The sequence below is a fragment of the Nycticebus coucang genome, chromosome 14 (assembly GCF_027406575.1).
Source record: "Nycticebus coucang isolate mNycCou1 chromosome 14, mNycCou1.pri, whole genome shotgun sequence".
Lineage (NCBI taxonomy): Eukaryota > Metazoa > Chordata > Mammalia > Primates > Lorisidae > Nycticebus > Nycticebus coucang.
The window spans coordinates 43184534-43205923 of NC_069793.1; the positions used below are offsets into that span (position 1 = coordinate 43184534).

Genomic DNA, 21390 nt, shown 5'->3' on the forward strand with positions numbered 1-21390 from the left:
AATACTTTCCCAGACAAACAAAAGCTAAGAAATTTCATTAACACCAAACCTGTCCAACAAGGAATTCTAAAAGGAAATATTCATTCTGAAAGAAAAGACATTAATGGACAGTAAGAAACCATCTGACAGTATACAGCACAATGGTAACAGCAAATACTCAAATACAGAATACTCCATTGCTGTAATTGTGGTGTATAAATTTCTTATATCTTCAGTTCTAAGACTAAAAGACAAACCTACCAAAAATAACTACTATAACTTTTTGAGAGACAGATACGATGGAAACAACCAAAATGCAAAAGGCAGGGGGGATGGAGTTAGAGTTTTGCTTGTTTATTTGTAAGCACAGCTGTCATATGTTTAAAATAATTTATTATAAAAATGTTTTTTACAAGCCTCATGGTAACCTCAAATCAAAAACCTACAACAGAAAATAAAATGCAAGAAATTAAAGAAATTCGCTACCAGAGAAAGTCATTTTTAACAAAGGAAGACAGGAAGGAAGGAATAAAGAGAGGACCACAAAACAACCAGAAATAAAATTAAAACATGGCAGTAGTATGTCCTTACCTATCATTAATAACTGAATGTAAATAGATTCTCAAATCAAAAGACACAGAATGACTGAACAGCTTTAAAAAAAAGATTCAATGATATGTTGTATACAGGAAATCTACTTCACCTATAAAGATACATACAGACTGAAAATAAAAACACAAAATATATTCCCTGAAAACAGGAACATAAAAAGAGCAGGGATAGCTATACTTCTACCAGCTAAAATAGATTTCTAGGCAAAAACTGTAAAAAGAGACAAAGAAAGTCATTATATGATGACAAAGTGTTCAACTCAGCAAGAGAGTATAACAATTCTAAATATATATGCACTCAACATTGGAGCATTCAGATATATAAAGCAAACATTATCAGAGCAAAAGAGGAGAGAGAGACCCCAATACATTAATCATTGGAGAACTCAACACTCCACTTTTAGCATTAGACTTCTCATTCAGACAGAAAATTGACAAAGAAGCATTGGACTTAATGTGCATTATTGACCAAATGGACCTAATAGATATTTACTGAATGTTTCATCCAATAGCTACAGAACACATTTTTCTCCTCAGCTCTTGAAACACCCTCAAGGACAGACCATATATTAGGCCATCAAAGAAGCCTTAAAAAATTAAAATAAAATAAAATAATTGAAATCATACTAAGTATTTTCTCTGACTACAGTGGAATAAGATCAGAAATCAGTAACAAAAAACATTAGAAAATATGCAAATGCTTGGAAATTAAACAATATGGTCCTGATGCCCAATGGGTTGATGAAAAGATTAAGAAGGAAATTTTAAAAATTCTCAAAACAAGTGAAATTAAAAACACAAGATATCAAAATCTATCTCATACAGTAAAAGCAGTAATAAGAGGAAAGGTTATAGGAATAAGTGCCTAAATCAAAAAAGAAGAAAAGCTTCAAATAAACAACCTAATGATATATCTCAAAGAACTAGAAAAACAAGATAAAACTAAACCCAAAATTAGTAGATAAAAGAAACAATAAAGATCAGAGCAGAAAAATATGAAACTGAAACAAAAAAATACAAAAGATCAATAAACAAAATGTTGGGTTTTTGAAAAGATAAACAAAATTCACATATCTGTAGCTGGAGTAAGGAAAAAAAAGAGAGAAGATCCAAATAAATAAAATCTGAGATGATACATGGAGACATTACAACCAATACTGCGAAAATACAAAGTAATGCAATCAGCAAACATATGCCAATAAATTGGAAAACCTAGGAAGACATGGATAAATTCCTAGACACATACAATCTGTCAGGATCGAACAAGGAAGAAATTCATAACCTGAATAAATCAATAACAAGTAATGGATTGAAACAGTAATAAAAAGTCTCCCAATAATGAAAACCCAGGGACCTGATGGTTTCATTGCTGAATTCTATTAAGAATTTGAAAAACTAATATTGATCCTATTTAAACTAAAACATCCAGGAGAAAGGGATACTCACAAACTCATTCTATGAAGCCTGTATCACCCTGAGAACAAAGCCAGAGGAAGACACACCCACAAACACAAACACACACATAAAATAGGCCAATATCTGACTAACATTGAGTGCAAAAATCCTCAACAAAATACAACAACACATTAAAAAGATTATTCATCATGATCAAGTGGGATTCATCTCAGGGATGCAAGGATGGTTCTACACATGCAAATCATTCTATATAATACATCATATTAACAGAACAAAGGAAAAAATCCATAGGATCATTTCAATTGGTTCTTAAAAAGCATTCAATAAAATTCAACATGCTGGCCATGCCCATGCCTCAGTGGGTAGGGCACCAGCCACATACACCCAGGCTGGCCGGTTTGAACCCAGACCAGGCCAGCTAATAAAACAACAATGACAACTGCAACCAAAAAATTGCCAGGTGTTGTGGTAGGTACAGCTATTGTGTAGTCCTAGCTATTTGGGAGGCTGAGACAAGAGAATGCGTAATCCCAAGAGTTTGAGGTTGCCATGAGCTGTGATGCCACAGCACTCTACTGAGGATGTCATAGTAAGAATCTGTCTCAAAAAAAAAAAAATCAACATCCCTTCATAATAAAAATTCACAAATAACTGCATATAGAGGAACTTACTCCAACATGATAAAAGCCACATATTATAGACCCACAGCTAGTAGTAGTATCATACTATATAGGGAAAAATAGCCTTTCTTCTAAGATCTGGAACAAGACAAGGATTCTCACTTTCACCACTATTATTCAACATAGTACTGGAAGTTCTAGCTAGAGCAAACAGACAAAAAGGAAAGAAAGAAAAGACATCCAAATTAGAAGAGAGAAAATAAAATTTTCTCTGATTGTAAATGATATGATTTTCTATGTACAGAATCCTAAAGATTATAACCAAAGTCTATTATAAATGATAAAAAATTCTGTTGATATTAAATCAACATACAAAAATCAGTAGGGTTTCTACATGCCTACAGTAAACAATCTGAAAAAGAAACTAATCGTATTTATAACTGCTCCCAATAAAATAAAATACCTAGAAATTGACTTAACCAAAGAAGTGAAAGATTTTTATAATGAAAACTATAAAACAATGTGAAAGAAGATGAATAAGACACAAAAAGGGGGAAGATATTCCATGTTCAAAGATTGGAAGAATTAATATTGTTAAAACGCCCATACTATACAATGCAGTCTGTAGATTCAATCCAATCCCTATCAAAATACCAAGGACATTCTTCGCAGAAATAGAGACAAAAGACTCAGGATAACCAAAGCCATCCTGATCGAAAAGAAACCACTAGAGGAATCACATTACCTGACTTCAGATTATACTACAGAGCTTAAGTAAGCAAAGCAGCATGACACTGGCATAAAAAGACACAAAGGTCAATGGAATGGAATAAAGAAGTCAAAGCTTATCTTTGACAAAAGTGCCAGCAATATCAACATACAGTGAGGAAAGGACAATTTCTGCAATAAATAGTGCTGGGAAAACTGCATTCATGTTGAAGAAAGACCCTGCAGCTTTATCGCTCACCATATACAAAAATCAAATCAAAATGGAATAATGACTCGAAACTACAAAACTATTAAAAGGAAACATTAGGGGAACACTTCAGGACATAGGTGTAGGCAAGGACTTCAAGCAACATCCTTAAAAACACAGGCAATCAAAGAAAAAGTGAACAAACAGGATCACCTCTAGCTGAAAAACTGCACAGCAAAGAAAACAATTAACAAGGTGAAGAGACAATTCACAGAATGAAAGAAACGATAACTATCTAACAAGGGATGAGTAGGGTTTCCAACAACTTGGTAGGAAAAAAATCAATACTCCAATTAAACGTGGGCAAAGTATCTTACTAGACACTTTTCAAAAGGCAACAAATAGCCAACAGGTATACAAAAAAATGCTCAAACCATTAGTCATCAGAGAAATGCAAATCAAAAATTCAATGATATTATCTCACCCCAGTTAAAATGGCTTTTTTTTTTTTAAATGGCTTTTATCAGAAAGATAGCCCATAATGAATACTGGCAAGGACGTGGAGAAAGGGAAACCCTCATACACTGTTGCTGGGAATGTAAATTAGTGCAACCACTATGGAGAACAACATGGAGGTTCCTCAGAAAAATAAACAGGAACTATTGTATGACCCAGCAATCCCACTGCTGGGTGTATATCCCAAGGATAGGAATTCAGTAGATTGAAAAGGTATCTATGCACTCCCATTTTTACTGTAGCACTGATATTTTCAATATCCAAGAGTGATGCCACTATGAACTATGGACTTTGGATGATCATGATACATCAATGTAGGCTCATCAATTGTAACAAATGTACCACTCTGGTGAGGAGTGTTTATAATAAATAATATACACATAGGGGTACGAGGTATGTGGACAATCTGTGTGTTTTCAATTTTGCTGTGAATTTAGAATGACTCTAAAAAGTAAAGGCTTTAAAAAAAATGGTGAGAAGCTCAGTGCCCATAGCACAGTAGTTAAGGTGCCAGCCGCATACACTGAAGCTGGTGGGTTCAAACCCAGCCCAGGCTAGCTAAACAACAATGACAACTGCAACAAAAAATAGCCAGGCATTGTGGCAGGCACCTATAGTCCCAGCTACTTAGGAGGCTGAGGCAAGAGAATTGCTTGAGCCCAAGAGTTTGAGGTTGCTGTAAGCTGTGATGCCACAGCACCCTACCAAGGGTGACATAGTGAGACTCTGTCAATAAATAAATAAATATGCAGATAAGATAGGGATCCTTATTCCCTTTTTCAAATGATAAAATAAAGGCCTAAAGAAAAATTCTGACTTTGCCCAAAAGCAGACAGCTAATCATTACACTGGAAACAGAACCAGGTCTCCTAACTCTGGACTTAGTGTTTATCCAATATTCTATACATTTTTTATAATTTCAGTTTTCTTCCTAAATCAAGGGGAGAAAAACAAAATGTCTATAGAATTTAGGAATATAAAAACAAAACAAAACACTAGAACCTTTTCAAGTTAACTACCCTAGGGACTGTAACAAACTGGTCAGCATATGGAGGTGGTCAACATAAGGAACGAGGACTCCTGTACTGATATATACATCTGATGCATGTCTGGTCTGTGAAAATGAGGTCGACTTAAGAAAGTGGTCAATGTAGAGAGGTGGTCAATTACGGAGGTTCTACTGTAGATATATGCAAAATATATCCCTCCCATATAAATATGTCCCTCTCTCCTTAATAAAAGTTAAGGTCCTTTTATTTTTCTTAAAATATAAAGTAGTGTTCTCTCTCTCTTCCTCTCTACCCCCTTCATCTATTTCATTGTTCAATTCCAAGAACAAAGAAATGGCTTTCTTTTATCAGGGAAGAAACACAGTACAAAGTCACTTTACCTCAGTGTAGGAAAACAATGGGAAGAGTGTGGACTATGGAAAACCGGAGCTCCAGTCAAATATCTGTAGCTCTGTAAGTTGTAAGTGCTTTATACATAATAACTCATTTAATATTCACAACTATGCAAGTTACATATCAGAATCAACTTCACCTTATAGATGAGGAATGAGAGGTATGTAAACATACTGTAAATTGTCAATTTACCCTGCTTTGCCGGGACATGAACTCAGGCAGCATGGCTCCAGACACTGTACTCTTCACCCTACTGTATTGCCTCCCAGGGAATGTGAGCCAGATCTCTGATCTTCCTATGGATACTGAAAGTCCTAGCCTTTTATTTTTTTTAAATATTGGCTTTATTTTTTATCCAAACATTGTGAACCAAGCAAAACACATCTGTCTAGGGTAATTAACCCATGAATGTCTGTGCCTTAAAGCATATTATTTTCAAGGAGATTTAATGGGCTGAGAGAGAGACAGACAAGCAGAAGTAGAGAAACAGAAGGAAAAGATGAGAGGGAGGGAGGAGGAAGAAAAGATAACTATAAAAAAAAACAACCCAGGAAGATTCCTAGATAACTACTCTGGACTGAATTTGTCCCCCCCATAATTTATATGTTGAAGCCCTATGCACCAATATGTTGGTTTTTGGAGATGACTCCTTTTCAAGGTAAATTAGGTTTAGATGAGGCCATAAGGGTGGGGCTTTCATGATGGAATTAGTGCCCTTATAAGAAGAGTCACCAAGAACTTGCTCTTGCTCTTTCTTCCATATAAAGACAGAAGGAGAAGGCAGCTGTCTGCAAGTCAGAGAGAGATCCCACCACATGACATGATGGCACCCTGATCTCAGACTCCCAACCTCCAGAACTGGGAGAAAAAAAATTTGAGTTGTTTAAGTTCCCCAATCTATGGTCTTTTATTACAGCAGCCTGAACTGAGACAGTAACACTTTAAGTTTCACAGTTGCCTGGTGAAATGAATTTTCACATCATCATCTAAGATATGTGTTAAGCAAATAATTTGCCTACAAAATCAAATATTTTCAAACTGAAAATTCAAATAACTTTTGGACATCCCATGTATGGTAAAGAGGTCTTCTTAGATGTTATTAAATACACCGTAAGATACAAATTATTAATAGATTGTTGGACTACTGACATTTTAAAAGTATTTTCCATATATAGCCATGTTAGATATTTAGAAATTCATGCTAAGATTTCTTTTCCTTGCTGGGCTAGATTTCAGGATCAAATAAACACATCCTTTTGTGCCACTGCGTATCACAGCACATCAATTTCTAACTGGTGCCGGAAAAGCATGATAAGACACTACTCCATGACTTTCCTCCCAACCTGGTATTTCGGACATTTTAGTTTCCATAAACTGATGGTAAGAGTCTGCAAGGAAAGAAACACACTGAATGAAGGGTGATTAATTCGGTCTTGGCCTCAGGCTGTGCTCCAACCTCTCTGAATCCATCAGTGTGCAAACTCTAACTCAGCTGATGATGCCAACAAAACCAACCGAAAGGTCCAAGGTTTCCTCACAATTTGTGACTCAGTTGTACTAATCAAAAACACCCTGGAAATGTAAACACTACAATGGCCTTTTGGCTTCCCTACATTTTGGAAAGGCAATTCAAGAGTATTGAGAAACTAGCAAATCCTATGGGCAGTAATGGTTCCAAACATCAGAAGATATAGTCTCTGCCTTCACAGAACCCACACTGGGCTAGCAGAGAGACAGCCACATAATCCTGGTAACCACATCCAAATTGTATGAGAGAAAGAAGGGGCTAAATCCAATGAAGGGAATTGGGGAAGGAGTATCCCAGGGGATGAGATTTATTTTGAGTCTTGAGAAGGCAGAAAAGATGCCTTCATCATATGTGATAACCTTTCCTAATCAGTGTGATTCCATTAGGAAGCTACTCTTTTGTTTACAAAGGTAAGAAAAAGTCAGTCAAGAGTCAGCAAGTATATGTGTTGTTTGTTGTCTATTCTGTAGATACTTCACTTAGGATAATGGTCTCCAGTTCCATACAAATTGTTGCAAAAGAGAATAATTCATCTTTTTATGCCTACATAGTATTCCATGGCATACATATCCCACATTTTATTAATCCATTGATGAATTGATAGGCACTTGGATTAATGCCACATCTTAGCTATTGTAAATTGTGACATAAAAAAAAAACATTCAAGTGCAGGGCCTTTTTGATAAAAGTGCTGGTTCTCCTTTTGGTAAATGTCCACTAGTGAGATTTCTGGATTAAATGGTAGGTCTACTTTTAGTACTTTGAGGGATCACCATCCTGTTTTCCACAGAGGTTGTGCTAATTTGCAATACCACTATCAGGGTATAGGTATTCCTTTCTCTCTGCCTTGATGTCAGTATCTATTGTTTTTGGTCTCTCTAATAAAACCCATTCTAACTGTAGTAAGGTGATATCTCCTTGTGGTTTTAATTTGCATTTTCCCAACGATTAGTGGTATTGAGCTTTTTTTCACTCACGAGCACATACAGAGAGGAAAGTAAAACTCAGTGAAAACCAAGCAGTGGGAAGAAAGAAAAACAGATTGGCAAAAACTAGCCTAATGGGTATAGTGCACGCTGTCTGGAAATAGGCACACTTACAACACTAGCTCAAGCATTACACAAGTGATCCAGGTAAATCAAAAACATTTGTACCTCTGTAGTGTTTTGAAATTAAACATAAAAGGTAAAAATAAATAAATAAATAAATAAATGCACAAATAAATTACTATATAGCAATTACTTCTCTAAAAAACATTTAACTATATTTAAAATATAAAAACACAAAGTAGCTACTTTGATTAGTCTAATTTGATGTTTATCAGATTAATATTAATAAGCTGCTTGTTGCTTAAAAGAAACATGAAGTAATTTTCACCTTAGAGTTGGATTAACAAATTTAAGCTTCTGATTAGTTATCTAGGAATATGGATTTCATATTTGAACAACTGTACAGTTACACTGATAACATTGTTGTTAGCATTGAAAATTAGTATAGAATAAGAAATACTTTATACACATCTAAAATATGCATCATTTGGGAAGTAACTATTATAATGGCAGAGCTGTTGCTTTACAAATGCTACCCTATTATTCCAAACTTGAATTGAAAATTCATAGTATGAATACTTTGTTTATCCCTCCAGGGGCCCTGGGAGGTACTACTGAACAATCCAGCACCATTTGAGATCAAATCCAGCTCTCAGCGGCGCTCTCATCCTCTGGCCCCAGGACGCCACACCTCAGAGATTAGACTATGCACACACAGGCATTTGATAAATGCACAGGCCTGATAAATACTCCCAATCCAAGATGATTCTGTACAGATTACCTGCTCTGTTCCTATCCTACTCGGTATGAAAAATGTAAACTCTCCAAAACAAGAGACGGAGGACAAGCAACAAAACACTTTTGATATAACTTTGAAAAAAAGTGAGTGCAGTAGGAGAGTACAATACCCCCGCTGAAAAAACATGTATCTCTGGTTGCAACTATTCTTTATAATAACCCTCTGATACTTCTTTTTTTTTTTTTTGCAGTTTTTGGCCAGGGCTGGGTTTGAACCTGCCACCTCCAGCATATGAGGCCGGCGCCCTACTCCTTTGAGCCACAGGCGCCGCCCCTATTCTTTATAATAACAGGTACCAACTGTTGATCACTACTTTGTGCCAGGCATAGTTTAAGCATTTCGCATGTCTTAAATCATTTCATCTTCATGAGTAACGTACAAGCAGGTGTTATTACCATTTTTATTTTAAGTAGGCATGAGAGATTTACCCAAATGACCTCAAGGAATTTCACACCCTGAAAATCTACTATTCTGAGACAAGGCAAACTTAGCTTCCTCCTTCTCAGCATGAATATCCACCTTTCTTGGTTAAGTAGATAGAAGTTTCCTGTAGTTACTTGGTCAAATTATTTATTCACTTTTTCCTCAAGCAGTTAAAGTGAACAGGCCTTATAAAAATAAATTATTTGGTGCCAGAGGTTCAGCTCTCACTCACTATAGCATCACATTAACCAGATATTAAACACCAGATTCTCAATTACACAAATAAACAAGGACCTATGGATCTATGAGCAGGCAGCTCATGAACATAACCTGGGTTTGGTGAAACCATTCCATCTTCTACCACCTGTATGATGAATGATGATCAACTAAACGTACTCAGGAAGGCAAGCTACTTCTTCATGCATTCCCCATGTGGAAACATCCCTAAGCTTCTAGAATTGAAATTAACATTATTCCCAATTCCAAATCCTTACACATCTAACTGATCCATGAACCCTATTATGAAAACCATTAAGTGTTCAAGCTGGTCCTTAAAAATCATTAAGCCCAGACTCTTATGCAATATGAATGTTGAGTAAAGATGAAAATAAATGGAAAGAAGAGAGAAAGTACAAACACATTCATAATATGAATGCTTTGTTTACCCCTCCGATTCCAAACTCCTATGTTTTACTCTAAAAATATAATTCAAATATGGGGCAGAAAACATCATCTAAAAAGGAGAAAATAGAAGAGTACTGTCCAGTGGATTTTCAACTATTTTTAAAATATAAAACCCTTTTTAAATAAAATAATAGCTAACATTTTTATATAACTTTGTAAATGCCAAGTACTGTCCTATGTTATTACTTGTGTCGTCCTCACAGTAACTTTTTGAAGCGACTATTGGATTTTAGCCTCCCACATCTACAAATAGGGCAACTGAGACATGGAGAGACTAAGCAACTTATCTAAGATCATGAAGCAGGTAAGGGACAGAGGTGAACAGAAATCCAGGGATACCTGACCTCTAACAGTAGTGCTTTTTAACCTATACACCCTGCACTGTCCACTAGAGTAAGACCAAGTGAAAGGGGGTGACAAACTGTGTGTGCCTGGATAGTGGTGCTAGGGGTGGTAGGGGTGGTAGTGGGGTCTTATACTTTATGAAGGTCTTTGGTTTTCCAAAGGACCACAGCGTCTGGATAGATAGTGTATCTATGGTATTAAAATTTTGTATGAGGGTGATAAGGAAAAACATATTTAAGAAACTCCTTAGAGCAGCAATAATGAAAAAAAGGTTAATAAACATTGCACTATACTGAACTGTCCCCGTTTGAAATAACATTGAACTTGGAAGAACAATACGTGAAGTAAATGTGAAATGTTATGGCTAAGCCATCTACATATGGTTAGGATGAAAAGGAAAAACAACAACCCATGTTTTGGTCATTACAAATGCTGTGCAGTGGACGGTGGTATACAAGTGTCTGTTCAAGACCCTGCGTTCAATTTCTTTGCATATGTGTTCACAAATGGAATTGCTGGATCCCATGGTCACGGTATGTTTGTTCTTGAGAAACCACCAAACTATTTTCAACTGTGGTTCCACCACAGATGGAGGTTTCCAGGGGCTAAAGGGAGGAGAATTAGGAGACTGTTGCTCAATGGCTATGGAGTTTTTGTTTGAGGTGCTGAAAAAGTCTGGAAATAGTGGTCATGGTTGCACAACATTGTGAATGTAATCAGTGCCACTGAACTGTATGCTTAAAAATGGCTAAAGTATGAATCCTATGTACTCAATTTTGATATGAGGACAATTAATGACAATTAAGGTTATGGGGGGGAAGCAGAAAGAGGGATGGAGGGAGGGGGTGGGGCCTTGGTGTGTGTCACACTTTATGGGGGCAAGACATGATTGCAAGAGGGACTTTACCTAACAATTGCAATCAGTGTAACCTGGCTTATTGCACCCTCAATGAATCCCCAACAATAAAAAAAAAAAAAAAAGTTATTACTCTTATAAAAAAAAATGGCTAAAGTAGCAAACTTTATGCTGTGTATATTTTACCATAATTTGTAAAATAATGTAACATACTGAAAATCATTGATTTGTACCCTTTAAATGGGTGAATTTTATAGCAAGTGAATTATAGTCCCAGTAAAACAGTTTAAAAATAAAAGGGGGACCAATCCCAGGCTTGTATGTCTTCTTTCTTGGAGAAGAAGAAAATAAGTATGCTCCTAAGTAGCTGAATGTTACATGAATAAAAAATTTAAAAAATAAAATAAAATAGCAGCTATCAGCTCAGATCCTAGATGTGCTTCCGGATAGTGTTACTCTAGGAAAGTCAACTCATATTTTTGGAGTTGGGTTTCACAGCTGAGGACCTCGGGGTTGTTGTGAAGATTCAGGGAGTTGACTCACTGTTTCTTGGGACTTGATACATGTCTTGAGTTGCTGCTTCTCACGTGTCTAGTTCAGAGGCAGACATTCTTGACAGGTTGCTGAGACTTGCTAGCCAGCCTTGGGGGCCCAAGCAAAAGCTAGTCTCCTTGAGCTAATGGCCTCCCCAGTCAGTGCGAACCCTGATTCATCCACTGAGCCAGCCAATGCCCCTGGACCTGTCCTTTCACAAGAAGAGACAAGAAAATCATTCTCTCCCTTCTCCCCCTGAAGCTTCCCCCTAACACACACATACACCTCGAGACAGCAGGGTAGCCACCAGTTCTGCTCAGGAAAACTGGTGTTTCTTTTCTCCTGCCTGAGACCAACTGCTTGGAGTACACAATAGTACAGCAGTCCATCTGTTTGGGGGTGTGGGGGGTGGGTATGTGTGTTGTGTGATGTTTTTCCTTGATAAACTGTAAAAGAAATCAAAACTCCTAAGTTAAAAACAACTCAGAATGTATGCTTTTTGAGTAGAAACCTTCTTTGGGAGTGGCAAAACCAAGGTCTTAAAGAAATAAAAGTCTGATAACAAAGATGAATTGTTCTTTCAATTAAGGAAAATGAACCAGGTTTTGGAAAAAATAAATTTCAAATAACCATGATATTGTTTTGTGTCTTAATTGTCAATCCTTTATCCAGTGAGAGTCAATTTTTGTGAGTGGTGAGAGGTGCTGGTCCAGTTTCAGTCTTCTACAGGTGCTAACCAGTTCTCCCTATTTCTAGTCTGCCCGACTAATCCAAGTCACTATGGACCAAAATCCTAAACTTTTTACTGAATCTTGGTAACAGGCTTGAACCAAGAGAATGAGAAAGCTGCTCAATTCATATTATACGTGAGAAACAATAAATCACATTGCCTTGGAATCCTCAGAGCCACTACTCATGTCATTCCTTCCCCTAGGGTGTTCTGCTCACCTGTCCTTTTAGCATATGTATTCCCATCCTTCGGAGCACATTGTGAGTGTCAGTCCACAAAAAAGTCCTGCCTTTCTGTCCTCTTTTCCTTCTCCTGGGTCCCCCCTGGCAACTCTTAGGTTACAGGTGACTTAGGACCTCCCCTAACAAAAGCGCCACCATCTCTTCTTCACAGCTTCTGTTAGTTAATAGTTGAATTCTGGTCTCAAACTCCTGGCATCAAGCAGTCCTCCCACTTCAGCCTCCCAAAGCACTGGGATTACAAGCATGAACCACTGGACGCAGCTAATTACTTCTGTAAACTCCAATTATATTGTCTTTGTTCAAGCATGTATCTACTCCCCCACTGGCCTGATTTTTTCAAACTCAGGCTATCTTACCTTTCTGTGTCTTTCTCCCCCAGGACACATAGAATCCAGTATCAAATACAGGCTGAATAATGTTTCAAAACAAGTGATTACGGATAGAGAACTGATTGGATAGATGATAAATACCGCAATGGATGAGACCTATGATGATGAATTTTTTTGATGTTTTTATATCAAAATCAAAATCAGAAGCATGGTCAGATAAGAGTTGTTCCTATAATGAGCATTTTCTCTACTTCCTAGTCCCTTAGTAGGAAACTCTTCTAAAATATTAAAAAAAACATATGCCGTCAAAATTGAAAATGAACTTCCATACGTTACCCACTTCTATCCACGCTTCTGTGCATTTGCGATCAGCTTTAGAAATAACCTCATGTATTCACTAAGTCCCTTTTCTCACATAACCAACTTATTTAAACCAGAGTTACATAAAGGTCAATTTTCAATGAGCTGGAACTTCCTCTAGGTCCACTTTATAATGCTAAGAAAGTTTTTTGGGCCTTTATCTAAGCTGTTTACGCAGCATGGGAAAAACTATTGAGTAATGTGAGGTATCTTCTAACCAGAAGAGGTCTTCAGGGAAAGGGGTATTTATCCACAAATGGAACTTCTGATGTTGCCTGAAGGTCATATAAAAATAGCTACCATTTAATGAACACCTATTACGTGCCAGGAAATGTGTATTCGTTATCTTTGATCTTCATAATCCCATAAGGCATTTTTCATAAGATCATATCATTAGCAAGTAGCAGAGCCAGAGTTAACATCCAAATCTATTTTGTTTTGAAGCTCCAGGCTTTTTCAATTATATGATACTCATAAAGAGATTGTACCTAATCAAAGGACAGTTGGTTAGAAGAACACATATACATCCCATGGAACTCTCTCATTTCTCACCCAATGAACTAGCGATTTTCCCTCGTACTCGAATCTTGACCATCTAACAGAAAAGACCTCCCATCACACACACTCATAAAGATATCTATTAAGATCTATATGAAGACAAATATATCTCTGTTGAAAGTAAGCAGGTCAAGAAAGCCAAAGTTTAAGCAGACCTCTCTGCACTTATGGGATAGTTCTCATCCCTCCTAACTTGTACCACTCTAAGATACCAGGTCTTTCTGTGAGTGCAAGGTCACACAGCTGAAAGGTGACAGAGATGAGCCCAAATCTCAGATCCCCTGACCCCAAGACAGAAATATGTCGCAATACCATGAACATAAATGTTCTTTTTAAGAGAGTTTCTTAGACTTGAAAAAATGAACACTGAACAAGGAAATAAGGAGAACCCCGGGGCCTTTTCCCATTATTTATGCTGCACATCGTGGCTGTACGGTATTCTGCTTACCCTCCTAGAGAGCAGCATTAACCACAGTTCTGTGGCTAACACCCACACCCAGCAGCCACAACGAACCATGTCACTGAATGCTGGGAAGATGAACTAGCCTTTATAAACACAGCTGAGACCAATGTTTCTGGCCCATTTAACACCCATTCTTTGGCCATTTCTCTTCTTTGTGGACTCCTTTTATTGTCTGTATTATTGTACAACTCAAACTATAGGAAATGGCAAAGTGGAAGCTGAATTCAAATGAGTGATGAAAACTGTTGGTTTACAAATACACCCTGGTCCATGGAGGCCCTGACTCCCTCGTCTCCACTACAGCTAGGGAGAGTGAGCACTGAGAGATCGCCTGGCATGGCAGCCTCCACCCCCGTTATGACAGTCTGACCACCAGAAAGCATCTCTTCGGCCCAATTTGTTCCAGAAAATAGCCAACCACAGGAAGCCAACCATCCCTAACATGGAACAATTATTCTTCTTTAGAAGTATCTCTAAATGACTAGCCTGCTCCCTTGCAGTCAATCAAGGACTATGAATGTTCCTTGAGACCAATTAGAAAGTCTCCCCTGCTTCCAAAAATCACCTTGCAGGATGCTCGCCAATCAGACACTGCCTCAACCTTTCCTCCTTTAATTCTACAAAATTGCATTCCCTTTTCTGCCACCTTTGAACCCTGCAGAAACAAAAGCAATGGCAGATGGATTCCCTTGCCACAGGTTTAAGAATAAACAGCCTTCATTAATTTTGTCTAGAACTTGATTTTTTTTCCCGACGAAATTTATATTGTTAGCTGCACAAGTACACATCCTAGTGAGGGGTCTGTTGCATTATTTACAACCCACTTCTTCTGTCCATGAGAAGAAACCATTAAAAAGAAGGATGACCTGCTTCAAAGATGGAAGGAGAGTTATCCACAATTATTTTTTATTCTAATCTAAGTGATAATTGTATTTAATACCACATAATGTTTAAGTGAATTTTAAGGGATTACCACTTTGGTTATTTTTATACATGCATTCCACCCACCTTGAAGAATGGAAAATGAAACTGATTGATGTAATTAAGCCAATTTCTATTTGGCTATTACATATTTACTAGTGTAAGCCATTACACCTCATTCTGCGATTGGACCAGGATGAATACTGGATTATCGGATTCAAAAATGAATAATTCTTGCCCTAGCACTACTATAGTTTTAGCAATTACACTGAAATAGCTGGCATTCTATCAGCACTTTTATCTACTCTCTACCTCCCCGTTCATGGAGGTCGTGGTACAGAGGCTTCACTTCTCCCCTTTTTATCTTTAATACTCTTACACTGGCTATGTCCTATCTCTGTGCTGTGATATTGACTAGCCTTTCTTTAAATTCACATAGATGTTATCTTCAACTGATAAATCGTAGCAGGCTATTCCATATAATTGATCTCAAATTCCCCATGTCCCCAATAACCTTTAGCTGTGGCATTTTGAAGGACATTGTATCACTTTGAAAAATTAAATGCTGATGAAAATTCTGATGGGGGGTATGTCTCATTCTACCAAAAAAAAAAAAGTTTTATATCTCCCAAGAAGTGTGAACATTGCCCTTTATAACCATTTTGAAGATTCACTTTTAAAAAATTAGATGTGAGTTATAAATAGCAGTCCGTGGGAAGAAACTAATACCCTCTCACTTTGCCGCTAGGAAAAAAATCATATTTATTTGGCCTATACATTCAGCATAAGATGGTGTGAAGTTAAGGAAAAATGACTTGTTGCTATCAATACAAATCTGTTGTATTTGTCTGCCCAAAGTATACAGCTCACCCAGGAAGTGGCCAAATCAGATGGTAGAAAGGACAAATGTAGGTTTTGAGGTCAAAGACAGGTTTGGATGTGGACTCAGTCAATGTGCTGTTTTAAGCAAATAACTTCTCTGAGTGTCAGTTTCCTTATATGAAACTCTAACTGTGATAATTGATGGGGAAAAAACTCATTGTTCAGTGCAGATCCAGATAGCCAGAGGACTCTGCCAACATTAGCTTCCTTCTGTCAAGTTATTGTTTTGCCCAGACTGTGGATATGTATCTTGTGAGGTTCATACTGTGAGTCATGTCCCTTGGGGGGTGGCCATGGTCATCCATAAACTCCAATGGCCAAGTATATAAAATCTAGAACAGTAGGCTTTATTGGAGCTACAAAAATTATTTAGCAATGGACACACACATACACACATACATGAGTCACAAGGACTCACAGAAAACAGGCTGTCAAGAGAAGACTGATAGACAATTTGCCTTAATTCACTGATTTATGGGTTTTGTTTTGGGAGGTGGTTTTTAGAAAAGGCTGCTGCAGGAGAGGAGTGGATTTGAGGAATGCAGTTGAAGCAAGAGCATCATAAAACTGTTGTAGTTTATGTTTTCACACCTGTGAGTTCCTGAAGAGAAGCCACTCATCTCTCTACCTTCCATTTTGGGACATAAAGATGGCAAATTGTAAAACTCACACCTTAAGCAGGAATTGGCAAACTTTTCTATAAAGGTCCACATCATAATAGCTTGAGGAGTATATCTCTGTCACAACTACCTAACTCTGCCACGATAGCATAAAAATAAACATAGGCAGTATATAAACAAAGGAGTGTGGCTGTGTTCCAATAAAACTTTATTTAAAAAAATAGTCATCTATACAACTAATACACATCAACTAAAAAATGCAATCAGTAGGTCAGATCTTGTACAGCAGTCATGACTTTCTGACTCTTGATCTAAAGGAATGCAGTACCTGAAATCAGTGTCTTTTAGACTCCTTTCTTGCGATGCATTCTAGCTGACTCTGGTATTTAAAGTCCTTTACATATGAACAATTCCATAGGACATCAGGTTTGAAACACTCATAAATAATATTAGGGAAAGAGAGAAGTTCTCACTGGCTTTTAAATAATCATTTCCCTCTCACTTATAATAATAACATTTGTCTGCATGATAATGAAAAAAATAGATAATACATATCACTTTCCAAGAATTTTGGCAATTCGCTATAATTTATAACACTAGCAACTAATAAATTATTATCATTTTGTTGTTGTTGTTGTTGTTCTTTCCAGATTACACAGGCACTAAATTCCTTAGGCATAACCTATGGTGACTCAAACAAAAAGATTTATTTTGAAAGTTCCAGGATATTAACATAAAATTTCCTCTTCCTATCTGATTCCACAATTAAAGTTAAGTGAAAATTTTGATTCTAATTGGTTCACTCTTGGCTATGAAGTCAAAAAGAGCATTTTCATTCTGCTGTCTCCAATGTCAAAGCCAAGTTTATCTTTAGTTAAAAGCCTTTCCTTTAAGGTTCACTAGTGCACTTGTTACTCATTATTTCTTCTCCTCTATCCAATTTATCTTTTCTACCTTTAAAATGGCAGATTTCCATCTCCAAAAACTCAGGCTGAGTGTTATCTTGAGTTAGAGCCTATTTTAGGGAGAGAGCTAATGATAAAAGATTAATGAATTATTCTGAAATTAAACAAAAGCTTCTAGGATTGATGATAATAAGATAAGAATTTCCCATATACAACTAGGAACACCAAAGCTTTAGGTTTAAATTTATCCCAACAACAGAAGTCAACAGATGACAGCTGTTGACTGTGGAGAAGATTCCCATCTCAGACTCAGGTCAAATGTCATTTTTTGGTGCTAACAGAATAACTTGAGAAGTCTCCCGAGTCTACCTACTCTCTGCTTAAATAAAGCATGTATTTAAATGAAAACACTACTGCTTTTAGTGTACTGCAAAATCAAAATCTTCTTTTTTTTTTTTTTTTTTTGCCGGGGCTAGGTTTGAACCCGCCACCTCTGGCATATGGGACCGGCGCCCTACTCCTTGAGCCACAGGCGCTGCCCCAAAATCTTCTTATTCTAAAGTAGTTCATGTGTCCAAATAGAAAGTAAAACCCTGCTTAATGTCACTAAATTTGATATTTGAAAATGCAGAGATTAAAAAAAGCACATAGAGCACTCTCTTCTTCTTTCTAAATCTTTTGCCACTGTTATGACCTTAGGAATATTCCCTCAAATTACGGAGAGCAAAGCAGTGCATTTGGTCAGGGGCTAGGGTAGGTCTCAGCCAGCCTCCACCTACAAGGGATGAGGGGCAAAGTACCTACCACACATGGAATTTACAGACTGTCCTGGTTTGTTCAGCTTCTTCTTTTTTTTTTTTTTTTTTATTGTTGGGGATTCATTGAGGGTACAATAAGCCAGGTTACACTGATTGCAATTGTTAGGTAAAGTCCCTCTTGCAATCATGTCTTGCCCCCATATGTTCAGCTTCTTTCTTCATCCAACAGGCATTTCCTAAGTGTCTACTGCATTTCACAAAATCAAGTGTAGAGAGATGAGTGGCTGCCCTTCAGGAACTCAGGGGTGTGCCAACGTAAACTACAACAGCTTTATGGTTTCCTGCTTTAATTCTTGTTCCTCAAATCCAAACCTCCTACAGCAGCCTGAGCTATATTTTACAAAAACATAAATCAGGGCGTTATCCTTCTCTTACTTGAAACCCTCTTCCTTTGCTTTCCCATTATATTTAGAAGAAAACGCATTTCTTTCTTATGGTCCTCACATGACCTGTCCCCCATGGGTTTTTTCAATGACTCTTCCTGTCCAGTTTACTCTATCAATGTCAAATTTCCATCTGTTCTTTGAACACATCAAGTTCATTCCATTCTTGCATTGGGGAATTTGTTAGCCCTGACTAGAATCATCTCTGACCTGGTTCCTGAAGGATCTAGCTGGTTCTTTCTCGTCCTTCAGGACTCAGCTCAGAAGTCACCTCCTCAGACACGCCTCCTCTGAAGCCCTCAGGTGAACTAGCCCCTCCCCAGGTGCTTTCCACCCTTTACATCATTATGGAGCTCTGGGGTTCATTCATCTGCTTTCTTCGTCATCTGTCTCCTCTGCTAGCGTGAAGGTCCCATGAGAATAGGGATTGTGTCCGTGACAGTGTTGCAAGCCCCAATATTCAGAATATATAATAGGCACTCAATATTTCTAATGAATAACTGAATATATAAATTGACCCAGTTAACACTTATTTTAGGTCCCAGACACTGTTATTAGTATATTATATGCATTGACACCCTTAATTCTTACACCATAAAAGATTAAGGACTTCTTAAATCCATTGTATGCATGTATAGCAGAGTAAACTAAAGTACTGTGTGGCCAAATCCCCAAGGTCACCTCCCTAGTAAACGGCAAAGCTAGGATTCAGTAGCAGGTGATCTAACTCTGGTGCATGTGTTTTAACCATTGACACAGCAGGAAAAAGAAATCCTGGATAGTGCGCTGTTGACTTCTGCGTGTCTTGCCAATACACCCTCCTAAACACAGTACTGTGAGAGAGTAGAGGAATAAGACATAAATGCACTGTGGTTATTCCATCAAGATTCAGGGAACCAAACACAGTAAGGTGATGGGCAGTGTCCCATCCTTATAAACCACACACTAAAAATGGCACTTATCTGAAAAATGACCATGATGACTGTATTTGCTTAGTATCCCAGAAGAGTTGTCCCAGCAAATGACCATTCCATCCAGGGCCTGAGGAGTACTTGATCCTCATGTGAAGAGCTAGACTCTCATCCCCAACCTACTCAGCCAGGAGCCCACTTCATAAAGAAATAAATCAAGTAATGAACATAGCAGTTAACATCTATTGTGCCAAAGACCATGTTCAGAATGTATTCATTGTCTTGTTTTATCCTCCCAGCAATCGTATGCCATGGGCACTATTACAATCATTTTTATTAAATAGATTGCTGGCTGAATGGAATATTATTGGTCCATTATATACCAATGAAAGAGCCAGATGAACTAGAAAATAGAGATAATGAATAAATAATTACCCGTAATCTTAACACCCAGGACTTCAGAATGGAGAAAAAATTCAGGACAGAGCTGATTGCTAGCTGCAACTGCAAATGTGGGCAAAAAGAAAAATAAAGCACCTCTTACTCAAGACACTTCAATGCCATCTGCCTGCAAATCACCATAATGACAACACAAATTGACAGTAAGTACAATGAGAGTTCTCAGTGCGGTGTTCTCCAGGAGCTTCCCAGAGTTGTGCAAAGTGCAAACTGCATTATGATCACATTGCTCACTGCCTATCCGTTTCTATTTTTTAAGGCTCTTTGCTTATTTTCCTAAAAAATGAAATTCCAAAATAGGATTATAGAATGGTAATATCCACCTTACACAAAATAACACATTTAACGTATAGTACACTTTCATTATGTCACTGGAAAGCTAGTATAATACAATATAATACAAAAAAATTATAATGTGTCTTAATTTATAGCGTACTGCAGGGTATGCGGTACAATAATAGTACCCAAGTTTAAACTTGATTGAAAGATGTATCTTTCCAACACTGTTAGAATGTCTCTGTTCTGCAGGTGTACGCTCACAAAAAGATGTCTAAACTATAATACAACCCAGATCCAGCATGTTTCTAGTTTATACTTAAATGTCTTCCCACCGCCTAACAAATACAGGCTAAGTTTTATTTTAGCATTCAGGACCTGTGTCAATGAACCTCCACTCTTCCTGCGATTGGCCCTAAATCCTATCACAACTCACAATTTAACTATCAACAAAAGGCCTTCTGAGGAATAGTATATAACCTTGTAATACGGTAACAAAAAGGTCAAAAATTAATAACTAGCAGTGGGACCTCAGGCAACCAAGCAACTAGCTTTTTTTCTCTAAGCTTCTTTATTTTCCAGAAGGCTTTTGTAAAAGGAAATTTAGCAGTAAGTTTGAGCAGAGTGTTCATTCCCTGGTTAAAATGCCCCTCCTATCTCAAGCCTCAAGCACGTGCCACCTTACACAGTAACACACTCTTAGCAATCAGCTGTCAGCTACCATGTACCCACCAAACCCCTGACCATTTTCCTCTATCATCCCCATAATTCTTACCTTTGATATTTTTGATCCTACCAATGGCCCCATACAATCACATACTGACTTAACTCTTAGCTATGAACTTGCTCCTTTC

The 21390-nt window shown here is 37.4% G+C and overlaps 1 protein-coding gene across 3 annotated transcripts in view; it reads right to left on the reverse strand.

Moving 5' to 3' along the window:
• The window catches only part of NELL1 (neural EGFL like 1), a 950583-nt gene that overhangs the window by 497229 nt on the left and 431964 nt on the right, over positions 1-21390 (reverse strand). The window lies entirely within an intron of this gene.